The sequence below is a fragment of the Symphalangus syndactylus genome, chromosome 4 (assembly GCF_028878055.3).
Source record: "Symphalangus syndactylus isolate Jambi chromosome 4, NHGRI_mSymSyn1-v2.1_pri, whole genome shotgun sequence".
NCBI classification, from domain to species: Eukaryota; Metazoa; Chordata; class Mammalia; order Primates; family Hylobatidae; genus Symphalangus; species Symphalangus syndactylus.
Window position 1 is genome coordinate 17,817,396 of NC_072426.2, and position 10,920 is coordinate 17,828,315.

At 44.2% G+C, this 10,920-nt stretch overlaps 1 long non-coding RNA gene across 1 annotated transcript; it reads left to right on the plus strand.

Annotated features, from left to right (window-relative positions):
* Nucleotides 1-372: 372 nt before the first annotated feature.
* On the plus strand, nt 373-4,496 carry LOC134736447 (uncharacterized). Its single transcript, XR_010120448.1, has 3 exons — nt 373-882; nt 1,915-1,980; nt 3,999-4,496. It is a non-coding gene; the product is annotated as an uncharacterized lncRNA (long non-coding RNA).
* Nucleotides 4,497-10,920: the final 6,424 nt, after the last annotated feature.

Below are 10,920 nucleotides of genomic sequence, written 5' to 3' on the forward strand. Positions count from 1 at the left end.
GAAGGGTAATCTAAAAATATATATCAAAATTCAAACTGAGCTAATTAGTTGATGCAGCCATTCCTCTTCCAGTAATTTAATCTTAATTTCATTTCATCTTAATTTAAATCTTAAATCTTAAAATAATTACATAGGAATGTACATTTCAAAGAAACTAATAAAACTCGCCATTAGGGAAACATCTGCTTGGATAAATCATCTTGTATTGCTTTCATGTGAATCTGTGTCATCATGAAGTTTTCCCTCTCTCTTCTATGCCTTTCTCTTCTTCTCTTCACCTATTTTCCCCCTTTCCTTTAGACACAAATAAAATGAATGTTAATTGCAAACACCAGTAAATAATAATTGAGAATGATGAAGAGTTAGTTACTATCTGTATGCCCAGAAATGTAAATTCCTTTAATCATGATACTACTGTTAATAATTCATGTTTATGTTTCTGCTTTTTGAAGGAAAATTGAATTGACTGTACTGCTTGTCATTGTAATTTGTGCACATATGAGATCTCTTCATTCAGAACTTAAGCTGGAACGCAAGCCATGGATTGCCTTGGTGGCAGTGTCCGGTCTTACACAGGGCAGGCAGGAAGAAACAAACATCCCTGAATCCAAAACAAGCATGAAACCTGTACACATCTCGTGACCTTTTCTGACTTTGAAATTGCAACAGCTGATTTTCTAATGTTTTCCTTTAGCTGTGGCAAGATACCCTGGGAGCTTCAGAAACAGGAGCACTCCCTATTCTATGTGGAATGAGGGATGCTCAAAGGATGAGCCTTATCTTGCCCTGCCTAGAAGAATGATCCTTCTCTTGCCTTCCCTAGAGAAGATGCCAAGTTAAAAAGTGACTTGACTTGAAATGAATTCAACTCATTTATTCAAGGTAAATAATTAACCAGTCCTACAGAAAGGAACAAACAGCATTGTACCATCCAGTCTCTCCTCCCTCACCTCATGCAATGAGTGGCCCTCGGCTGTGGCACTGCTGCCATCTCTGATACTGTCGGCAACTGTCCCTTTGCAGAGGGTCATTTCTAATTTGGCCCTTCTAATTTGAACCATGTCCCAAAATAGATAATGGACAGATGCTGGGGATTATTTTTAACTAGTCTGTTTTTAGTCAGGGATATGGAATCTTGATCATTGATTTCGTGTTGTTTTTCTCCTCTTCCTCTGCAGTAGGGTTTCTCAACCTCAGCACTATTGACATCTGTGGCCATACAGTTTTTTGTTATGGAGGGCTATGATGAACACTGTAGGATGTTTAGCAGCATATTTGGTCTCTACCCTCCAGATGATATTAGCATTTTCTTTTCCCCAACTGTGACAACCAAAAATAAGTCCAGACATTGCAAAGTGTCCCCTGGAGGCAAAAGCATCTCTAGCTAAAACTATGGCTCCATGCCCAAAACGACTTGCTGAATACATTTACATGCATAACATATGCTAGGCATTTGTAGGAAGGAAGGATGGGTGTATGGAAAGAAGGAAGGAAAGGAGGAAGGGAAGAGAGAAAGAGAGAGGGGGTGGGATGTAGGGAGGGAGAAAGGGGGAGAGAGAGAGAGAGCCCCAGTGCAATATCTCAAGGCACCCGCATTTCAAACAAGATACTACACAGACAAAAATACAGCAAAAGCTTACTATTATGGAATTGCTTTCCACATTCAAAAGAAAATAAAGGTCAACTTTCCACTCCTCTTTATCCAAAAGAAAGTTAACTTTTAAATTAATATCTTTCACATGAGCCCTAGTTGAGACACTGACATCACTTCTAAATTCTATCAAACTTGCACACTGGTTTAAAAATGCAGAACCAGAAGTCGAGGGGACCAGGTATCCAATTCTGTTAATGTCACTAATGCAATGACTTTAAAAAAACCATGTCAACATTTTGAACTTCTGTGTTCTCTAAAAGGTCATGCATCTCCCGGGACTCCTGCTTATGGAAGCATTTTCAAATGAATCAGATCCTATCCAAATGGTAGGGAAGATATAACTGTCTATCGTGTGTGTACATCTCAGATTATCTTCTCAAGGGAATGATGCTTTCATTTACTTCTTTTTGTCTTTCTATTAGCTTAGAACATATATTTAGAAGGATCTCATTTTATTTGAGATCATAGAGGGAAGGAAGGCATTTTTTCAAGTGGTCCTAAGAGCCCAAACAGAAGGCCTCTAAGTCAGAGTGGGATGACACAGTAGGCTGTGAAGCTAGTGCATGACAGAATTGTGTGCCACTGACTCCACTCTGTTTGGTCTAGAGCTGGTGGTCATAGGCACCTAGAGGCCCCTAGTGGAGACCTACTTAGAGGAAGATAGAGTTGAGGCACTCTCTGATGAACAGGGCCTTGGCATTGAATGGTCCTGTGCTTGGCATAATGCTCTGTGGGTGTTACTTTGAAAGACATTTTTAGCAGGAGGCTCTCTGCATTTTTTTTTTTTTTGCAGTGGGCCCCACAAATTATGTAGCCAGTCCTGCCAAAGAAGAATGTTTTCTTAGGGGTACTTGAAAACCAAAATGGGCTCATTCGCTTCACTTGAAATTGTCCCTCCACCTGTCCCTTGACAATAACCATTCCTATCTCTGAGGCTCTTTTAACACCAATCGTAATAACTACAGGTACATCTACTGGGTACTTAGCATGTGCCAGGCACTGTACTAAGCACTTTGTACATTCATTACAAATTTGTTCACCTTCGTATCTCCACAAATTACTGCTCCTCCATTTTACAGATATGGGAAGTCAGGGAAGGTACCCAAGGTCACACAGCTATGAAGTGGAGGAGCCTCCTCCAACTCCCACACCTGCTCCACAGCCCGTGCATTTGTTCACATGATTCTGCCTCCACAGACACCTCCCTGGAGGCCTAAATGTATGAAATCCATACTTCTGGCACTATATTACCTATCTGTGTTAGGCCATTCTTGTATTGCTCTAAAGAAATACCTGAGACTGGGTAATTTCTAGGAGTTTTAATTGGCTCGCATTTCTACAGGCTGTACAGGAGGCATGATGCTGTCATCTGCTTCTGGGAAGGCCTCAGGGAGCTTACAACCATGGTGGGAGGTGAAAGAGAAGAAGGTGTCTCACATGGCAGCAGCAGGAGCAAGACAGGGAGCGTGTGGCAAGAGGTGCCACATACTTGTAAACCACCAGATCTCCTGTGACTCAGAGCGAGAGTTCTGAGTTCACAGTGGATGGCCCAAGCCATTCATGAGGGATCCTCCCCCATGATCCAAACACCTCCCACCGGGCCCTGTCATCAACACTGGGGATTACAATTCAATATTAGATTTGGGTGGGGACAAATAGCCACCACATTATATCACGATCGCTTAAATGTAGCCAGTAAAGGGCAACCTCATGGGCCAAACATCCTGGTTATCCTTGCCTCCTTCACCCTTCTTCTCCCACCTCACATTCAATTCCTCACATATTCTGTGAGCTCTATTCCTGAAAAGCTTTCACAGTTTGACTCCTTATCACCTTCACCACTTTCCACTCTGTCCACGCCACCACCGTTCCTTCCATGGGTAACATCTGCTCTTGTGGCATTCTGGAGCACCTTTAAAACCGAAGTGTAATCTGTCTCTCCTCTTTCCAACAGTGCCCCCATCACTCAAAATGGAGGCCTTATTGTATGCAGCTGCGTGGCCCTACAGAGCATAGCATAGCCTCATCCCCACCACAGTCCACCTGGCTTACTCCACTCTTATCTTATTGGCCTTGTAGTGGCTCCTTAGAACAAAACAAAAGCACCAGAAACTTTCTTCTCCCAGGTATCACACAGGGCATTCAATCTCTTTCTTCATGCATGTCTCTGCTCAGATGTCCTCTTACAACGAAGGCCTTTTCAGACAATGCATCAAAAGCAGAGCCCCTCTCCTGCCCTACTTTGCCTCCCTACCCTGCTCCCCCCTTAGCACCTAGGTTATGTTCATGAACCAAAGACCGATTCTGTGTATTGACCCCTACCTTGTTTATTTCCTCACTGCAGGTTAAATTGTCAGCTCAAAAGCCTGCTGATGCCAAATGCAAATTTTTACACATCCAGTTATTTAAAAAATAGCACAAACAAGCAGATTTTTAGCCATTTGGAGCCTGCCTACTTTACGTACCCTATGATGCCTCACCCAACAGCTGTTGCTCATTGATCAAATGGGGCCTTGTACTTATAAGGCCCTGAATACTGTGGCCCTTCCGAGCTCTCTGACCCAGACTCTCTGCTGTACTGCTGAGTGACATCACTTAGATCCTCTAAGCCCCCTTTCTAATCCCCCTCTCTCTTGATTTTCCGTTTGCTCTTCTCCTCTTCTAAACAGTGGCCCCCTAGCCCTAAACCTCTGGATGGTCTCACACTAGGAGAGACATCCTCTTTCATGCAACCCCATCCAAGAGCCATTCAATAAAGCATGTTGTATGTTACTGTGTCCTGTGCTCACATCTTTTTCCTTGATCAGCCCCCAAATCCCTCCAACTCAACTCCTACAACATAGCACCCTTATGTATTTTCTGTCTTACCTCAAGGTCAGTCTCAAACAGCAGGAATTTTGTTTTGTTCACCGATGCATCTCCAATCCCTGGAACATGACTCCATGTTGCTAGTAGACACCTGATATATACATATGTAATAGGTATCAAATATATATATTTGTTGTAGTAGGAAATGAGTGAATGAATCATCGCTGCATCACTGTTCTTCATTTCTCTTTCACTCAGTCCCATTCTTTTACACTTCATCATTACCTTCCAATAATTTGTTCTCTTCCACAAGATAGCAAACATTATATAGCCAGCATTATAGTGGAGAAAGATAAGGGAACGTACAGTAAGGAAGTAAAGAAGCCACTCCCTGATAAGGGAAGCTAGACTGAAGACTCACTACATACAGCTGTTGGGTTGAGATTTTCATCCTCCATCTTGCCACTCCCAACAACACTTCTTTCAAATCAAGAGTTGATAGAAGAGAAATGGAGGCTACTACCTCACAAACCATGTTGTTCAAATTCTGCTACACCTGTTTGGGCTTCGACCTCAACACTGCCATGCTGCCTCTCACCAAGATTTAAAGAGATACAGACAGGCTTCACCCTCTTAGAGGAGAGCAAAATAACCCACCTCTTATAAGAGAAATCAGTGTGCTGGCAGAGAATGTAAGGTTCCTATCATGCGTGGGTACAATTTTGTTTGCCCTGTAATATTTGCTAGCAGGCGTTCATGCATCCTTAACTGCTTGAGGAAGAATGCTGAATTCTACCAGGCATTTGTTGGTAATGCAGGAGAGAAATTGCAGCTTAGCCCTTTCCTATACTACTCAATGGGAGCTGAACCCCCATGCAGAAGAGCACAGTTGTGGCAGTGGTTCACTTGGGTATGCACCATGCATGAGCCCACTCCCCATTTTCAATCATTTGCTTGCAAGGCCACACTCTTGCCTTTATCATCATTTTGAACTATGCCACCAATGACATCTTAAATTCTACCAGAGACATCCAGTGTTTATACACAGCATCCTCCACTCTCACAACTCCTACTCAGCCGCCTTTCTTCCTTGTCAGGACCTCCCAGTTCTGTCTGCCCTCCTGGACCACAGAATCACTTCCTTGAACCACAACCATCAGCACTTTCTTCACTTTCTTCCCTGGTTACCCCTCTGCCACACCCATGCTTCCACAGCCTCACCCAAACCACCTCATGCTTTATCTAGTTTTTGCTGCAGCATCCCATCTACTCTGGGAGCAACATGGATATGCCAGCCACACTCCTGCTACATCTCCTTTATGCTGGCTGTTCTGTCCACCAGACTGCTTGTCCTCCGTAGCAACGTGGCCAGCTTCCTTCAAGTCTTTGAGGTCAATGAGAGCTTCCCTGAACACCTTATTTAAATTCTAAGTCACAACCCCCTCACAACTTCTGATATCCCCTATCCTGATGTGTCTATTTCCACACAGCGTATCACCTTCCAGCATTTCGTTTTGCTTACTAATTAATCTTGCTTCCTCCCAATCTTCAGTCCCCCTCTCCTTCTAGTATTTAGGAAATACTGGAATATTTCCCAAAGGCAAGGAGTTTTTTCTATTTTGTTCACTGATGTATTCTCACCTCTTGAAACAATGTCAGCACACAGCAGATGTTCAATAAATATCTCTCAAATACATAAATGACTGAACGGTTGGTTTCCGACAACACATAGGCCCTCGTACAAGGCTCAGTCACCCGGCCCCTCCCTCTGCAGTTCTCTTTACCACCACACATGGGCTTTGCCCTTCATATTCTCCTTCTCATTTTCACATACGACATTTGTATCTATCTCATAATGAAAATAGGGAGGAAAACTGGCCGCAGGCCTTCTAAGTTCCCTTCCCTCGAAAAGCATGTTTATTTCTACCCACCTTTGCTCTGCCTCTTCTCCCTTTGCTCTGCCTCAGCAGTAGGGGTATCGGGCCTTCCTTTAAAGTCTGGCCCTTCCGTCTGTGCTTCTGGTCATCTACTCTCCTATTTTTTTTAGAAGGGCCGTGGAGATTTCTGAAAGTGTGCTGGGGAGGGTGCGAAGGTCGGAAGGCTCGGGTCGCTCAGTACCGGGAGCTCAGGCCTAGGAAGAGAGGACACTGTCAGGACAGGGCAGAAAGCTCTGAAAGGAGTAAGCCACGGCGGGACTCCAGAAGAGGCAGGACCGCAGAACTCCAAACATCTTCTCTTCCCATGGCGCCAGCAGCACTAGAGCTGGGGTCCAGCTGGAGCCCCGCCCCCGGCAACGTCACAGAAGTGTGCTCTTCCTACCTAGCCCCACCGGCCCCGACTTTCCACGGTCGGGAAGACCAGCGGCCGCCAAAGACTCAGTGCCACCTTGTGGCCACAACAGCAACTGCAGCCGCGGAGCCTGGAGTGGGCGGCTCCCTGTCCTTCCTCCGCGCATGCTCAGGATCCGGTAACCCTGGGTTTGGGAAACCCCAGGGTGCTCAGTTTAATCGCAAAGAGGTAGAGAATGGAAGGGAAGAACCTGGGAAGGGATAAAGACATTATTGTAATAACGAAATGGAGACTCCGGCTATTCTGAATATTAAAGGAGATGTGCTATTTTATACCTGGCATCCTAGTGAAAAATGAAATCTCTCTTGGGTTTTTTGTTTCTCGTTTCTACCAGTTCCTTCCATCTCCCCCACCATGAACGTCAGCCAGTTCCCTTTCTAAGAAAAAGAAAAAAGAAAAAAAGTTACTGAAACTGCTACCCCTTGAGATCAGTCTTGTTTCCTTTTCCCTCTTTTTAAAAATTGTGGTAAAATACCCATAACAGAGAATTCACCATTTTAACGATTTTTAATAGTGTAAAGTTCAGTGGCGTTAAGTACATTTACATTTTTGTGCGACCGTCGCCACTGTCCGTCTCCAGAACTTTTTTGTCTTCCCAAACTGCAACCCTGAACCCATGAAACACTAACTCCCCATTCCCTCCTGCTCTCAACCTCTTGCAGCCACCGGGCCACTTTCTGCCTCTCTGGCGAGTTCACTACCCATCAACCACAGCTTTGCTGAGAAGCCAGGATAGGGAAACATGTTCCCCCACTCCAATCTACGTTTGTTTCTAAGTGGTGGTAGGCTTTTTAGGTCATCTTTATTTCTTCATGAAACTTCTCTGTGTTTTCTTTCTTTTTTCCAATAAAATTGCTATTTTTATTTTTAAAAACACGGATAATCTTTTGAAGAAAGAGATGGGTAGGTGTTTACTAAGCAGATGTCTGGGTGGGTGGGGAAGTGCATTCCAGGCAAAGGGAGCAGGAAGCACAGAGGGCTGGAGGGGGCATGAGGAGGGTGGCGTCTTGGTGAAGGGCAGCTTGGTCAACATGACTAGAGTTTGGAGATTACAATGAGGAAAGAGGAATCGAGATATCAGGCTGCCTGCAAGGTGGGCAGAAGTAAGATCTGAAAGGCTTTGTTTGCCACGTTAAGTAGTTGGCCTTTTTAGGCAATAGGACAAAAAGGATTTTAAACAGAGGAGATACTTGAGCAAAGACTGCTTTAGAAATGAGACTCGAGTGTATGGATTGTAGTGAACGGATGGAGAGGGAGGGGGAGATGAGGGTGGATGCAAGTTAGGAGACTGCCACAATAGCCAAGAGGAGGAGTGCAGAGGGCCTGAGACAGGGAGGAGAGGCAGAGAGAAGTAAACGATTAGGAGAGGCATTAAGAAGGGGAATTGACGCGACCAAGCAAGTGCTAATCTATTAGGGAGGGAGAAGGAGAGGTATTTGGCTGGAGTGAGCGAGTGGATGCTGGTGTCAGGCACTGAGTTACAGAATGGAAAAGGGAGAAGCAGATTTGGGGGAAAAGTCCATGTGTGCACTTTGGGACATGTTGAGTTCTGGGTTCCTGGGGGTCACCCAAGAGAAGAATCATTAGGTACAGGGATTATATTTGCAGGTGGAGAGCTCAGGAGAGCTCTCTAGGCTAAAGATATAAATAAGGAGTCACAAACATATGGATGGTGGCTGAAGCCATGAGAGTGAATGGCGCTTCCAGGAAGAAAGCCCATGTGCACAGAGGAGAGAAGATACCTCAGGGCGAAGCTCTAGGGTATCTATTAAAGGTCTTTAGTTACAAGTAAAAGAAACCAGATGTAGTAACTGTAAGCACTGTATAAAAAATAACTTACTGGAAACCTGCTGCATAGGTCACAGAATAAACAGCTGAATACTCAGGCCTTGAGAGGACAGAGGAAGGGAACTCCAGGGTCTCTGGGGAGAATTTGTGGCTTGTCATCTAGGCTGCTGCCATCAGCTGACCCACTGATGTACAACTACTACCCACCCCCATGTGTCCGCACTCCAGACTTACATTCCTTGGAATGATCATCTGATTTTCCCTGCCTGTGTTACACTTCCCAGCCTGAAGTGAGGGGATCAGGATCTTGTATCAATTCTCCACCAAAACCCCAGCAATTTTGAGTGAAGCCAGGGAAGGCAACTGAGAAACAACATCTAGAGATGGAGAGGACCCAGGAGACAGCAGTAGTCCCGAAGCCTGGGAAGGAGTTTTAAGAAGGGAGGGATATGTTGTATCAAGTGCCACACACGGGGCCACATTTAGCAAGATGAAGGGTAAAATAATAAATTAATTTGGCAACTAGGAAAGCATTGATAAGTTTTTCCCTAGCATATCTGGGGAGTACAAGGGATAGCTAATGGCAGTGGGTTGAAGAGTGAACGGAAAGAAAATAAATGGACTGAGTGTTAACCACTTTACCAGGGAGCCTGGTGGTCTCATGGGGGAAAAAAAAGATGGTAGCTACAAAGGCCTATATAGTAAGGACAAAGATTTGTTAGCGGCACTGATGTGAACATATTTCTAGCTTATAGGGAAGGAACCAATTGGAGGAAGACATGGAAAATGGAGGAAAACAGTCAAGAGAGGACTCCTGGCTTCAGTGAGGTGCCAGGGAGACACAGATCATAGGTTACTTTAAAGCAGACACATTTTCCTCTAAGATTGGACAGAGAGAGGTGAGGACGAGTAGCTATAAACAAGTGTGTTGACATCCCATTTTTGTTTTTGTTTTTTAAATGTACCTGTGAGTGTGTGCCTGTCCACAGAAACCACTATATCAGAAACATTTCTGCATTTATTGTCATGTGACTAGATAGGGTACAGCGCATTTTAAGGCAGTTCACTTCTGAGCCTGACTCCCTCAGTTCTATTTCTGGAGTCAGACCCATAGTCATCTGCTGGCATCGTACAAGTGGCCAGGTGACAAGTAGTTTAGGGAAAAAATGCTCTATTTTAATGTCTATTTAGAAGTTATGTGCTCTTTCATCATGACTGTGTCTCAGAGAAACGTATTCAGGCATTTTGTGACCTGCTAGTAAGATTAACAAAAATGTTAAGGGAAGTATAGCAGTCTAGGGAGTTGGCTATTATTAAGGCAATATAGAAAAAATAAATGAAACTTTCAGAATAGACAGTCTAGGGAGTGATCATGGGAAAAGTTTGCCTAAGTAAGGAATGGAAGCTTTTGGGCCAAAGAAGGTCAAGACAAGTTTAAGGCCAGGTTTTAGGAGATTGTCTAGGGCAGAGTATCACAGATGCCCACAGGGTTCAAGCAGATTCTACAAATGCAGGAGGAAGCTGTGCCTTGTCTTCCACAGCACATTGTGGAGACCACACAGAAAGGGCTAGCGTCAACTGGATATGACCCAGAGAGAGTATGGGCTTAGTGTGGCCAGAGCTTCCAGGTTTTCAAAAAAAGCCAGATATCTGCATTTTATGCAAAAATCTCTTAATTTTTAACAAATTGTAAGTTCATTTTTAAAAAATTATTTTTAAATGCTTTTTAAGAAATCATTCTACAAGCCAAACTAACAACTAGTGTGCAGGATTTTTCTCTTGAACCACCCATTTCCAACCCTGATTCTATATAGCTGTTCCTTATATTATAAATAGTGTGCTAGGATCTGAATGTTTGTGTTTCTTCAAAATTCATATGTTGAAATTCTAACCCCCCAGGAGATGGTATTAGGAAGTGGGGCCTTTGGGAGGTGATTAGGTCATGAGGCCATGGAGCCCTAATGAATGGGGTTGGTCCCCAAATAAAAGAGGCCCAGAGAGCTGCCTTGCCCCTTCCACTGTGTGAGGACACAGGGAGAAGGCACCATCTAGGAATCTGGTAATGGGCCCTAAATCTGCCAGCTTCTTCGTCTTGGACTTCCCAGTCTCCAGAACTGTGAGAAATGAATTTTTGTTGTTTATAAGCAACCAGCCTATGACATTTTGGAATAGCAGCTCAAATGGACTAGGACATGAGTTTTTGGTTGTTTTTTCATTTGTTTGTTCATTTTTAGAGACAGGGTCCTGCTCTGTCACTCAGGCTGGAGTGCAGTGGCATGATCATAGCCACTGCAGCCTCCAACTCCTGGACTCAAGTGATC